Genomic DNA, 15144 nt, shown 5'->3' on the forward strand with positions numbered 1-15144 from the left:
CGAAATTAAGAGTTTCATGCCGAAGAATGTTCGGCGAGTCCAAGTTTAAGTCAACACCTGGTAGTGCAACACTAGGACAAGTCGGAGCAAAGGTGGAGCAAGTTTTGATCACTGTCCTTAATATTTTCTCATAATGTAAAACACAGCTCCTAGGAGATGTATTACTGTTTTACATTATGAGGGAAGGTCACTAACCAGACCGATAAAAATAGCCTCTTGGCTCTTTATTGTAGTTAATAAATATTTATATTATATATTTTAGTTTATATCATATATCAAAATTTGTGGGATCATTTAAGAAAGAGATGGTTAAAAAGAATGCTCGGAAAATGATATAAAAATGAAAAGGTATAATTGTACAATATTAAAATAAAGTAAACAATAAAAATACAGTTTTTAATTCATTTAGTAATATTATTTTGAAATTAACAAACATAATTTGTAGTTTAATTTCTAGTAACCTAACCTAACTACAAAATAAAAATAAACTTAAACTTGAAATAAACTTAATTATAAGTGAGATTTTTCAAATAACCTAACCTAACCTAAGCTAACTTAACTACGCAATAAAAATAAAATTAATTATAAGTGAGATTTTTTAAATAAACTAAACTAATCTAACCTAACCTAGCTAAATAATAAAAATGAACATAAACTTAATTATAAGCGAGATTTTTCAAATAACCAAACCTAACTACACAATAAAAATAAACTTAATTATAAGCGACATTTTTCAAATTTTATGTTTATACCATTCCATTAACTCATTTTTACCTGGTAATAGATCAATAGAATGGAATTGCATATTTGATCTTTTATTCCATCGCCCAGATGTCCATCACCCAGTTGAACGTGTCCCAGCTTCTGATTCTATAACCAGATGCAATACTCTCTTACCCTGAGTCCCCTGTGTCACATTCTGCTTTAAGTAATTATCACTCAATAAGTGTATAAATTTCATTTCCTTTCTGCCATGTGAACTTTCCTCCTTCCAATCTATATCCCTGAAGTTTAAATTCCCCTATAATAATAATTACTTGACTTGCACTCATTGTACTAATTTGCTGATACATGTTTTCCACATCATCCCTGGCATTTCCTGGCCTATAGCAGCAACCAATTTTATATTGTGTCACACTGGCCTCAGTCTCACACCATATTGATTCAAAAGAACTGCTATCAGCTATCATCAGCAGTACCTCATCCCATGTACTCTGTCCTCCCTGAAAATACTAAATTTATCACATTCTGTTCCTGTAACTACATCCTCTGCTGTTAGCCAAGTCTTAGTAATGTCTGTAATGTTTATCGAGGTTGCACTAACCAATGCCAAAAACTCTCTCTTGTTCCTGATACTTCTGGCATTAGTATATATAATCTGCAGCATTCCTGTAGACCCCAATCACCTTTACTTCCTGAATTGACTACCCTATTCAATATTATTGCCCGAGAGACTAGGTTCTGCACTTGTTGGTCATTTTAACAATCATGGGTGCCTTCACAAACACTTGTCTGCATCTACCTTAATTTCTTTAGTTTTCCTGACTTTGCTGTTCCACACTCTGTGACCAAACTAGATACCTAACTCTGAATTCATTTAAGTGTAGTCCATCAGCATTGTACAAATCTTTACATCTATCAAACCTAGGCCACAGGTCCACAGACTCTTCATCATTCCTTTTGTACAACCTATGTATTGAGTCATTAGCTATCATTACCTTCCTTCTCAGTTAGCCTCTATCATAGCATGGCAACAGATTATAAACTTCACACTCTCATTCCTCTTTTTTGCTTCTTCCAATAGTTAATTTAGTTTAATCCTTCATCCAAGTGTAAGCAAACAAAGTTTGCACCTGAAAATATCTTCAGGACTGAGGTAAGGTAGTGCAACTCCGAGCAAAGGTGGACCAAGCTCTCATCACTCTCAGTATCTCCCATAATGCAAAGCACATTTCCTTGCGGACATGTATACTGCTGTGCATTAAGGGAAGGGCCACTACCTAGACTGGTTTCAACCTTTATTGAGGTCTCGTCAGTGGGAGGCAGACCCAAACGTGGAGATACTAAGGCAGAAGCAATAGGAGAGGTCATATTTACCTATAGTTGCCAACAGGTGTACCACCTTATTATTGAATTACTCTGGATTTAGAGAAAGATGTTGGAAGTTTATTTTTCACTTGGTTAGACTATAGTAAATTTAGTTGAATCCTTTATCCAAGTGTAAGCAAACAAAGTTTGCGCCTGAAAATATCTTCAGGACTGAGGTAAGGTAGTGCAACTCCAAGCAAAGGTGGGCCAAGCTCTCATCACTCCTTGTCTCGGTATCTCCCATAATGCAAAGCACATCTCCTTGCAGACATGTATACTGCTATGCATTAAGGGAAGGGCCACCACCCTTAGTATACACTGCCTTTATATCCACGTTTGGGTCTGCCTCCCACTGACGAGGCCTCAATAAAGACTGAAACCGGTCTGGATAGTGGCCCTTCCCTTAATGCATAGCAGTATACATGTTCGTAAGGAGATGTGCTTTGCATTATGGGAGTTTATTTGCATTATGAGACAAGGGGTGATGAGGGCTTGGTTAATGCTCAGAGTTGCCTGGTGTTGCCCTACCTTACCTCAGTCCTGAAGATATTTTCAGGTGCAAACTTTGCTTGCTTACACTTGGATAAAGGATTAAACTAAATTTACTGTAGTCTAACCAAGTGAAAAATAAACTTCCAACATCTTCCAATAGTTCTTTTACATCTTCCCTCATACAATACTTCTCATCTCTCAAGTCATTGGTTCCAGCCAGAACAATCAATTTTTTCACCATCTGCATTCTGACTGCATTAGTAATATTTATTTTCACACCAAGAAAACAAGATGTTGTAGCATTTTCGTTAAGTATTATTCTTATCATAGAATTGCCATAAAAAGTTATCTGCTTAGGCTTTTTCTCTCATTTATTCTTATAATTTTCTTTTTGGCTTCAGGCCTTTTGCTTTTTTTTTCTATTCTCAGTTCAATTGGTGCTTCTGCAGCTTTTCAATCTCACACTTTGTTGTGTGATGGACTACATGTAAGCAAGCTATTTCTTTCAGGTTTTCTGTTTTTCCTAAACTTCCTCCACTGCAACTTTTGCATATGCTATCTTACATCTACTTTTGATCACCTCATTTGTATTCTGTTTCACATTTATTTCACCATTGTTTAAATCTAGAACTCCATTCACTTTAACATTTTTCACAGGGTTTCAGTACTAACTTCCACTACTTCATTCTCTTGTTTCTGACAAGTCTCATATTTGTCTCATAAAACATCCATAATACTCTCTCTCTGCTTCCACTCTCATGACGCAATCCATTTTCTCTTGGCAATGATACATAGTTTGCACACACACACACACACACACTGCATTTCACATAATCTTCCATTTCAAACCCCATGCACAATGATGTCTTGGCTGCCATTGTTCTCATTCGTATTGGTGACATGAATAACACAATTTATCTATTGTGCATCATATAAATATATCAAAATTAAATAAAAACACTCATCTACACAGTCACACACAAGAATACTACAATCACTCCTTATCAAAATATCATTAAATCAATATTAAAACAATGACTTAGCTGTGAGCTCATGATCACATGGTCTGTTCAGTATGCACCACTTGGTACCCCCCCCCCCCCCCAACCAGATGGCTGGTACTTGAACATTAATCTTCAAGTACAATATTTGTATTTTATTCTAATATGAGCAATCACATAATATAGAACTTTGCACACAAAGATGCTGTAATTCACACCTAACTACTTGTATAATAAATATCTGACTTTTTTACTAGTTGCTTTCAAAAATAGACCCAGGTATGCTAAATTAATTCTTTTTCTAATATGATAAATTTTTAAATTAGTAAAACTTGATTTTTAGCCTTTAGGTTGAAATACAAAGGAAGCACCATTACCAAAAAAAAAAAAACAACCCTTGCTATTTTCTGTTTTGTGTACTATTATGAGCTATATGAAAATTTCAGAATATCTTAGATAGGAAGAAATGGAAAGAAAGAAAACACATGGAATGAAAGAATGAACATCAGTATTCTGCTGATGAGTGGAGCTAGAGAAATATGATCTGTAAAGATAAAGAAAGTGCCTCTGCTTCACAACTTTATAGCAATGTTACAGTAAGGATTATTTCCAAAATTGATTTTTTTACCTCTTTAGGTATCAAAAGCAGATAACCAATAGAGGTACTGGAAGCTGTCTCAATGACTGGTCATATTTCTTTTATACAAGTAGCAAAACGATGTAGAACAATTTTTATTATACCCTAGTTCTGATACGCTTGTAATCATTTTTTTTTTTTTTTTCACTCGGTTGGAATAGTATGTTATGTTTGCCAAGAAATTATTTTCTTGTTTTTGTCCATATATTTATGCTAGCATAAGCATATAATAAAAGTTTGCAATTGAAATATCTTTCCTATTAGCTACTTATGTGATAAGACCAGTTGACCTTTCTAAAAGTTGCTCTAAGTATGACATAATGCAAAGCAAACTTTTTAGGATCATCTGCCATTGAATAACTCCCAGTATTATCCATGAGAGATTTAACTTCTTTCCACTATTGAAAAATCATTAGTGCTCTGCATCATGAGAAGAGCAACTTTTGTATTGAAGACTACTTTCATTATATAAGTGGCTATTGTTAAAGACACTTCATGTGCAAACTTTTATTGTATACTTGTGCTAGAATAAAATATGAATTAGAACAAGACTTTAATATTTTGTCAAGTATAATATTATTTATTATTTATTTCCAGGCTGAAATCACTAGATTCATCATGGAAATATGCTGTCCAATTGAGCAGAAAAACTTCCTGTGACTGTTTTATCAAACTAGACATTTGAACATGAAGTTTATTTCATGTCATTAACTCCATGCAGGGACTTCACAGTGAGTTACAATAAGTATCTATTACAGTCGATTTTCACTATAGCAAACTTGTAAAAAACACAGGATTAATTTGCTATAGTGAATAGTTTGCTGTTGTGAATGCCCTTCAGAACTGAATTGTATCTATGGGGCTTTAGTGAAGAAGTTTATTATAATTTGCTATGGTGAGAGTCAGCTATTTAGTTTAATGTATGAATGTATTTTCATTTATTTTAAATGTTCATCCCACCCATCACAGGCTACTGACCTTTAATGGGTGGGATTTAGTATTAATTAGTAAAACTATGGTATGGCGCAATAAAAAAACAGTACTGAACTTCGACATCATTATAGTTATTCAGTTGTTGTTGTTTTTTTTATTTGTACCATACTATACTATGGGGGTTATTAGTACCATGGATGAGATAAGGGTTAGATCATACAGAAACCTTGCTCTAGAGACCAAAGATGAAACTTTTTTTTTGTGCCACTTCAGGCCTCCAATAAGCGGGGTAATGTTCTCACACCAAGTCATGAAATTCATTTACTACCAAACACAGTCTGCATGGTTAGCCTAGTGGCTATGCACTTCTCAACCATATGCCTAGGGAAGGAGTGTCCTAGGTTCGATTCCCGTCAGCTCAAGGATCTTCCTCAGCCATAGCCAAGTTAGCCAGTCTTGGGCATGGGCAGTAGGATTTTCCCCCCAGTTTAGCTGGGGTTTTTTCATCTCGCAAGCAGGCAAACTGGCTCTGTGAACACACATGGACTACAGTCATGAATACTTCCAATAGGGCAGCAGAGGAGTGGCATGCCGGCTGCATTATTTCGCCATGACTCCTCGTTAGGAGGAGACCCAATCCGTCTGAAGCAGATGGAAGGGAGAGATAGATAGACCAAACACATTCACAAAACCTCCATGCTCGCATCGGAATTCAAACCTATAGCCCATTGGTTTGGAGAGCAAATAATCACTTGGGCACAACCATGCTTGCATGTGGGAAACAGAGTAGGGTATACTCAAAAAAAAAAAAAAAAACTCTGAATAGCATTAGTCCATAGATGTTTATATTTGTTTGATGCAACAATTAAAATATGTGGAAATTTATTATTTAGTTCATGTTGAAGTTACTCTATTTGAAGCTGGACACTGTTCAGAAATTTAACTCTGTTGAGACTGGATGGATGCTGAAGAGCTCTTCCAAAGTGCAGAACAGGAGAGAAGAAAAAAAAAAAGAGTGAAAGGAAATGAAGGCAGAGATTAGAAGTTAGAATTTAATGGGAAGAATAGGGAGGGGTGCTTAAGGGTTAAAGATGTATTAAAATTATAACTGGGAGGAAACCTCTGTCTTCTAAGGAATGCAAAGAACCGACCAGAACTTCCAACCTGATGTGTGATCCTCACCTTCTCATGGTGCACCTAGATACTGAATGAATGGTATGCACTTGCAATACTACCTAGATACTGAATGAATGGTATGGACTTGCAATTTGTGATTTAGCCGACTTAATTGTATTCTTATTGGCTTAAACAATAATGTAAAATGATGGCACAACATGACAAACTTTCATGCTAAGGGGTGTTGCCTGCTTAAACAGGTCCTGCTCTATTCATCAGGAAAGTCAGCTACTGGAACAAATACCAACTCAGCATGAAAAGAGTTCAAGATTAGCACCATCATCAATGGAAGATAAATGGAACTAGCAAAAGAATTGGATAAGTACCAGATTAAAATAAATAGGTGTTACTGAAACAAAAAAAAAAGCTGAGATCATTCTGAGCAATAATAAAGGATGTTATACTTGGATGTACAAACTTTTAGAATGTTATACAGGATGTTATGTTATGTGTTGAGCCTCAGTAGTGAAGTGAGGAACTTTTATCTTGTCTCTTTCAACGAAAGGTCTCATATGGAGGTAGGGGTTTTTTCATCCCCCAGAACAGACAAACTAGCCTGGTGAACACACATGAATTACAGTCACGAATACATCCCAGCCATATGCTGGCCCCGAGCCCAAATAAAATGGGGGGGGCAGCATATGGCTGGGATGTCACATGCTGGCCACTTTGTGGGCAAGCCTACAAAGTTTACCTAGGGTTAGAAATGACAAGGGATAATCCACCACCACCATATTATGTGCTTTTAGTATTTAACACTAAAGGTGAGGATAATCTTCTTGAATGGTGGGCTATATCAAGTAGAGTGATTTGGATAAATGTCAGAATTGGGAACTCAACAATGAGAATTATTTGTGCCTATATATAGTCCAACAGAAGATTAGACTAAGGAAGAAGTAGAGGAATTTTTCTAGGCATTAGAGAAGGCAGCTGTGGCTCTATTTAGAAATCTAAACAGCAGAGTAGGAAATTATTACCAGGCATAGAAATGTTCTGGGAAAATTTGGAGAAAAGAGCAGAGTTAATGACAAATACTTTATGGATTTCTGTTCAAGATATGGAATTAGTTTCTTCATGTGCAAGAAATACTTGCACATGAAGAGAAGATGCAAGAAATAAGAAAAGTCTCATTCACTATGTTGTTGTTAATAGCAATGCTTTCCCACTGATTTAGGGCACAAGAAAATATAGAAGATTTGAAATTGGCAGTGGTCACCATTTAGTTTTGAGCAGGATAAAACTGACTTATATTGAAAAGAAGAGTGTGTGAGAAAGAGAGAGAGAGAGAAAGTTTTAAGGCAAATTGAAGATGAGCAGCTTTCAGATATGAACTATAGACTAAATATTGAAAAGAAGAGTGTGTGAGAGAGAGAGAGAGAGAAAGTTTTAAGGCAAATTGAAGATGAGCAGCTTTCAGATATGAACTATAGACTAAAATACAAAAAAATTATCCAAGAAAAAAAATAAAAGTTTGAAACGTGGGAGATTCAGTGGCAAACCCTGAAGAAAGCATTAACTGATTCAGCTAGAGAGGCATATGGTCAGGTTATCTGCAAGGATAGAAAAATCAGAACTCCAGGGTACAAAATCAGGAAGTTAAAGAGGCAGTCAAGGAAAAGAAGAAAGCATAACAAATGTTCCTGGCAAGTAATTCAGTTTGTGCTCCTCTTAGAGAATACAGAGAAAATGTAAGGGAAAAAAGTACTGTGTAAAGCTAGTGAAACAAAACTAATGGAAGACTTTGGTAAGAACATAGAAACTAAATATCAGGAATATGTCAAAATATTTGTGAGGCTATTAAAAACACCTTAGAAATGGAGGAGAGAGAGTACTGTAAAAGGAATCAAAGATGATAAAGGGGACAGAAAAACTATATATAAAGATATTCTAGATGTTTTAGAGTAATTACATTTTAAGATTGCTAAATGAAACAAACAGTGACAGAAACTTTAACAGGAATGCAATCAGAAATATATATTAATACTTGAAGTAAAAAAAACTATCAAAAATAAAACCTGAAATACGGTAGACAGCTAGAGTAGATGAAATTTGACTAGAAATGGATGTATAATAGAGGCTGAGGGACCATATACAGCATTGGGCAGATGAGGGTAATGGTATCTTTGAGAATCAACATGGATTTGTTAAGGGGTACTCTTGCTTTAGTAATATGATTGCCTTTTATAATAAAGTGACAAGAGCAGTCAATCAGGGGAAGGCACATACTGCCATTTTTTTCGATTTTGCAAAGGCAGAGTACCACATGATAAGCTGATACTTAAGTTGCAGCACATGAGTTTAGATGTCGGGTTAGTCATCTGGATTCAGGATTGGCTGTCTGATAGGTATCAGAGAGTTGTGTATGGTGGGGCAATATCAAGGAGGCAGAAGGTTACAAGTGGGGTTCCACAGGGCTCAGTACTGGGTCAGTGGATTGCAAGGGGATATTCACTTGTTTTCAGATGATGCGAAGCTGGGGAGGGTTATTAGTAATAGTGCAGATGTGGCAGCCCTGCAAGAGGATGTGAATAAACTGGATAGATGAACAAATGAATGGAGTGTCAGTTTAATGCAGCAAAATGTAAAGTCTTGAAGTTTGGGATACATCGATGAGAGGCTGCATACTCAATTGGAGGAACTATACTGGAGGAAGTAGGGGAGACGAGATCTGGGGGTGATGATTGATAGAAAACTGAAATTCAGGGGGAATATTGCAAAGGTGGTGAGGGTAACCCTTAGGATTGCTGCAATACTGAGAAGGATGCTGACCTGCAGAGATAAAAGAGTTATCATTCTGCTGTAGAACACTCTGATCAGACAACACTTAGACTGTTGTTCTCAGATTTGGTCCCCAGGATTTGAACAGGATAAATTAACTGTGGAAAGGGTACAGAGGCAGATAACAAAGATGGTTTCAGGATGGTATAATGTTAGCTATGAGGATCGGCTGAAGGAATGTGGACTGCAGAGTTTGGTGGATAGAAGGAGAGGTAATATGATCGAGACTTTTAAACTGTTGAGAGGTAGTTACAGGGTTGACACTGGGGAGGTCTTTCACTTGGTGGAACAGCAGGAAGGAGTGATGACAAGGGGGCCATCCCTGGAAGTTATGAAAGGAAGCTGTGAGCAAGAGGAGTGGTTTCTTTGCATGGAGGGCGGTTGAACCGTGGAATGCATTGCCTGATAGTGGTGAGAGCAAGAACGGTCAGTGAGTTCAAGGAGTGGTACGATAGACTTTGTGTTTCCTAGGAAGGTCCTCCCATGATGGGTCACTTGACTCCACGGAGGCCTGAATAATAATAATAAAAAAAAAAGTTTTAAAGTGGCTACACTGCATAATTCAGAAGGCCTGGTCAGAAGGTCAAATTCAGATGTATGTGTTAAAACTATGTGTTTTTATTTTTCTTTTCATTATTATATTTCAAATATCTTATAATTTTATACTATTGAATTCACATAGATCTATAAACCACAAACTGAGTGTTATATTTTATTGATTTTTTCTGTTAGTTGTTTCACTGCAAATACTATGTCTATATATGATCTTCCAATCATGTTTATCATTTAATATCATTTTATAAGTTCTTGAATAAGTTTTGTAGTGATTTTTAAAGTGGTGGAAATGGATTAATTCGATCTTCTTTTTTAAAAAAACTGACACCGATATTTTTTTCTTCATCTAATATTTGTTTTACAGAATACACTTTTTTAAATAGTTTAGTTAACTGAAATATTGTCCGTGCAGTTAGCCTAGTGGCTTTGCACTTCACAACCATATGCCTGGGGAAGGAGTGTCCCAGGTTCAATTCCCATCGAAGACGTGAGAAACTTGGGGATCTTCCTCAGGCATAGCCATGTTAGCCGGTCAGTAGGGTTTTTTCCACCAGTTTATCTGGCGTTTTTAATCCTGCAAGCAGGCAAACCGGCCCCATGAACATATGCTCCTATAGCCAAGAATATACCCCCCCAGCAGCAGACTAGACGACAGGTCAGTTGGGAGTGATACTAACAAGAAGTCGCATCTAAGTAACACGCAGACCTGGCATACGAAGCGGGAATAAAGCGTAGTGAAAGAAGAAGTTAACTGAAATATTATTTTTCTTCCTCCATATTTTAACCACTTGTTAATCTCTCCATGAAGCACTGAAGAGATGGGCTCCATGACACTCAAGGAACCTGTCTCTTTTATTTCCAACTGTTATCTCTTTCCTAATGCTTCATATGCTGCTTGTTTAACAGTACCGTTGACAGGGTTTAGCACAGAGGCAGCCAGCCTCATGGAGCGGCTTAATAAGAAAGGCGCTTGTTCAGCTGTATTGCAGTAGGCGCCATCGCTACGCTAACAATTCCTGTTAGTGTAGCAAGTGTGGAAAGCAGTTTTTCCAAGCTTAAACTGATTAAAAATTATTTGCGAATAGCATTGACCCAAGAAAGATTGATTGGTCCAGCAACTATATCGATAGAGGCAGATATAGCTTATAATTAAATTTAGAAGAGCTTATAACAGTTTTATTGTGTGATATCCTCGTAGAGCAAACATTTAATTAATATTATTATGTAATCGTTTTGTATTAATGTTTCTCTTGTAATAAAAACAAAATAGCAATTGGAGATTTTCTTATATTTTTGTCTTATAATCTATCAGGGGTGATATTTAATTGGAGCGCGATCTAATCTGGTGATGGCCCTGTTGTTTAATATTAATTTTAAAGATTTCCTAGCTTTGATTGCATTCTGCATTTTCATTATAACCTTAACATTTTTTTTTCTTTGATCTCATTAATCTGCATGTTACTTTTTTCGAATTTTTTTCCCAAGAATCTTAATTTTCCAGTAAGTAATGCATGGTCAGTTTCCCATACTCAGATATCACTTATTTCTTCATCTGGGAGAAGGAAGATAGAGGAGTGGTACTGCATGGTAAAACAGAAAATATAATCTTTAATAAAAGTGACACAAAGATAATTATTAGTAGACCTCCATGGAGTCAAGTTATTCTTATTCAACTTATTCTGGGAGGATCTCACTATCACACACAAAGTTCACTAAACTGTGCTTTAATGTCATTCAATGTTTCTGCACTTACCAGAAATACAAATAACTTGCTCCTCATCCTCATGCTCATACTGTTCCTATACAGCTTCATGAGATGACTACTGGTTCTGCACCTGTCTCCTTCCATTTTATTAAAAATCTCTTCCATATTAACCTGCTAACAACCTTAATAATTGATGAGTCTCAATCATATCTCCCCCCTTTCTCTTATTCATGAGGCTCTGTAAATAGCACTCCCTATATCCCATCCCCATAGACCAGAAACCATCTTTAATCTTCTCTGGACTCTTTCCAATATATCCTCATCTCTGTGAAAACCAGTTGACCATAACTTCTCTACTTTTGCATGTTGGCATCCTCCTCATCATTACCATAATCTGATGTGATGATTTCACATCTCAAGCAATGTGATCCCTAAACTTCAGGTCCCTATCCTCCACCATGCTTTTCAGAATTTCCCCATAAGTTTTACCATCCCATCCTGGCCTGTCAAATTTAATTTGAAAACCTTACACTTTGCCATACTGAACTTGTAGCCCCACTCACATAAGCCTGTTAAGATCCTTCTCCTGTAACACCATAATAGCTAAATATTACCAGTTAAACTTCTCCTGATATAATTAATGTACAAGTTAAAACAATAATATCCCCAAAACAAATCCCTGCAGTTCACAGTGCTAGTGACTGTTCTCATTTGGGATACAGTGCCTCCATCCTCAACTTGCCAATACTTATCTGACAGCCAACTTATGTGGTAGTGTATCAAAGGCTTTCACAAAAGTGTACTACTTTATTTGCATCATGAATGCACTGTTGTCCAGTGCATTCATCACCTTGATGTAGAACATAAGTAAATTGGTAAAACATGATCTCCCTTTAGTGAACTCATGCTGTCCATCCTATTACCAATCCAATTCTGTATCCTAGCTCTCTCTCAACACCTTAACCAAAATTCCAGACACACACAACAGATTAGCCTATAAGTGGAAGCCTCAATCTTATCTCCTTTATGAAATGAAACAATTTTCCCTCTTTCTACTCCTTGAGGCACTTTTCCTGTTGCAAGATTCTTGTTAAACAGGTATGCCAAGGCTACCTTCAACTGGATGAAACATTCCTTTAAGACATAAGAAGTCCTTATTGACATCAGGTTTACTTAATTCCTCATATATTTCTCACTTACTTACCATAGTTAATCCTTTCCCATTTTTTTCCACACTCAAGCTTTTTCATGATGTCATCACGCTTATATAAGGAACATGATGAATTACTTATTGAATATCTTGATTACATCATTTGCAGCAACCATTATGCAGCCCTTCATTTATTCGTCATTTGATTTTACCATAATCATTCTTTCTTCCACTTGCTACATATCAAAATAACTGTAGGATTCTTCCTCGTATTGGACTTTTGCTATCTTTACCAACCGAGATGCCCTCCTTTCCTGTTCTTTGTACTTTTCATGCAACTGATGATTACTATTTAACTTATGCTGCCTTGGCAGCGTCTTCCAAATTGCATGCTTTTTCTCTTCATTCAATCATTTTACACCCACTTTATTAGCCTTTGGAATACGTTTGCTCATGGTTTCTGTTAAATAGCTCTTAATCAGTGTCCCCAAGCAGTATATACCTATTTTCCATAACCCCTCAAAATTGTCTCCTAAGCTTGCTATAATTACCTGCCTTGTAGTTCCACATATCTTCTCCTCACAGATGTCTTCATATAGCTCAATTTATTTTCAGATACTATCTCTCCATGCCAGTCTATATTATAATAATCACCTTTCCCTTGTTCACTGATTTATACAACTAAATATCATTTCCCACCAACCTCTATCTTACACCATATTGCCTCAAAAACCACTGCCATTATCAACAGCACTTCTCTCCTTTTTTGTCCTTCCTGTCTTCACAACAAACATCATAATACTTCATTTTTAGTATTTTTGGTCCCATCAGAATATCATCTTCATCCAACCTTGTTTTGCTTATTTCAATAATTTTTGAATAAATTCAGTGAAATGATTTTGTCTTCCTTATTTGTGATGTGCCTGGCATTTTTAAAAACACAGCAGTTCACTTTTAGGGCTATAATTAGTCCTACCCATGCCACCACCTATCAGTTGTAATTTCTCCCCTACCTGGTCATTCCCAATCACTATTATCATCTTAACACATACATCTTCTCAGACCAAGCTACTCCTTTACATCCTAGGCCATCCCATTTCTGTGCTCACCATTCCAATACACTACTGCTTCCAACATCCACTCAACTTATGTCGTGTTTTCTTATCCACCTCAGTTTCTCCTGTTCCCGTTTCTTTCATGCTACAATTCATTCACAAATGGTTCAGTTTTAACTATTCTGATCTATGACATCAGCTTTTTTTTTTTGATTCTCTTGTCCACATCATTCATTACACTTCCTCTTCTCAACAGTCTCTCCATTTAACTCACATCAAATCTATTTAAACGCAAGCCACCACTTCTGTATAATTCTTTTTGTCTTTCCACATATCAGAGTCCACTTCTTTCTCATCACACAGCTGTCAACATATTCATGATTCTTTCTTGCTGACAGCCTTTTTTTTTTTTACATTCTGTTATTTTCAATAATCTCCTCATATTCATCCTCGTTTTCTCCTTCTGGCCAACCAAATCATTTTGCTAGCTCTCTTACTTGTTTACTTCTCATATCCAAATCATTAATCATCCTGTTCTTTCTACCTCTTAAATAATACTGTGTGCCCTCTCATTCACCACACCTGTAAAAATGGACTCCTCCATACATCACCACAGGTAAGTCATTTGTGTCTACTTTCTTTTGTTCTATTCTTTTGCATCCTTTCAATTTGTGACAATTAAATATCTAATCTTCATCTTATTCCTCATCCTGCTCAACTCATTTTTCAAATTTTGCATTCCTTTTACTCCATACTTGATCTCTCATATTCTGGAAAAATATTCTCTCTTTTGTTTCCACATTCACTTTCATTCCATAAGTCTCTTTCATAGTTACAATCAAATTCCCGACACTTTTATCCTTCATTCTTCTTCTTAATACTCTGACAGCCTTACGCTCTTTGCTATCTGACATTTACTCTCCATTCTCATTTACTGATATGTTTGCAGTCCATCAATATATTGCACTTTCTGCAGATCCACATTTTCTCACTTCTCTTGTTCATTCTCTACATTTCCCCATGCATACATACTTGAACCCATGACAAAGGACTATACCCAAAAAATTAATGCTGTTAACCACATCTGATATTTGCACCATGCAATGTGACTTTCTCATTCTTATCACCATTTTGTTTCCATTCAATGCAAGCTAGTACTCACATGAACAACATAACTAACAAGCCAGAGTTCCACAAACACTACATAATCAGACTAAACTTATCAAAAATAAATGAAATTTTACCAAAATGAAAACAGTATTATCAATTATGTAAAATAACACTTATCTTTACTTCTGTTTCAAAACGCTATTTTCAGTCACTCTCTTATGGCAACTTTCTCATAGTGATTATATAGACTGGGTGGATAGAAGATAATGATTGTGGTTCAGTGTGTAAGGATTATGAAGTTTAGCATGAAAAGATTACAAGCTATGTATTATATTGATGGAACAGGAAACTGATTAGAGTAGGGAAATGGGAGGAGTAATCGTGGACAGGAAGTTATTTTGCTTACTTTTGCAATATTATGGATTATTGCAGAAGTAGGCAGATAGCTCATAGTATCACTCAGG

General features: G+C 36.2%; 1 protein-coding gene across 8 annotated transcripts in view; it reads left to right on the forward strand.

Moving 5' to 3' along the window:
• LOC150105272 (tyrosine-protein phosphatase non-receptor type 4-like) overlaps window positions 1-15144 on the forward strand; it is a 238981-nt gene that overhangs the window by 143075 nt on the left and 80762 nt on the right. The gene's annotated exons all lie outside the window — the stretch shown is intronic.

Source organism: Typopeltis vanoorti, chromosome 6, assembly GCF_054136105.1.
Source record: "Typopeltis vanoorti isolate ZY-2024b chromosome 6, IOZ_Tvanoo_1.0, whole genome shotgun sequence".
Classification (NCBI taxonomy): Eukaryota; Metazoa; Arthropoda; class Arachnida; order Uropygi; family Thelyphonidae; genus Typopeltis; species Typopeltis vanoorti.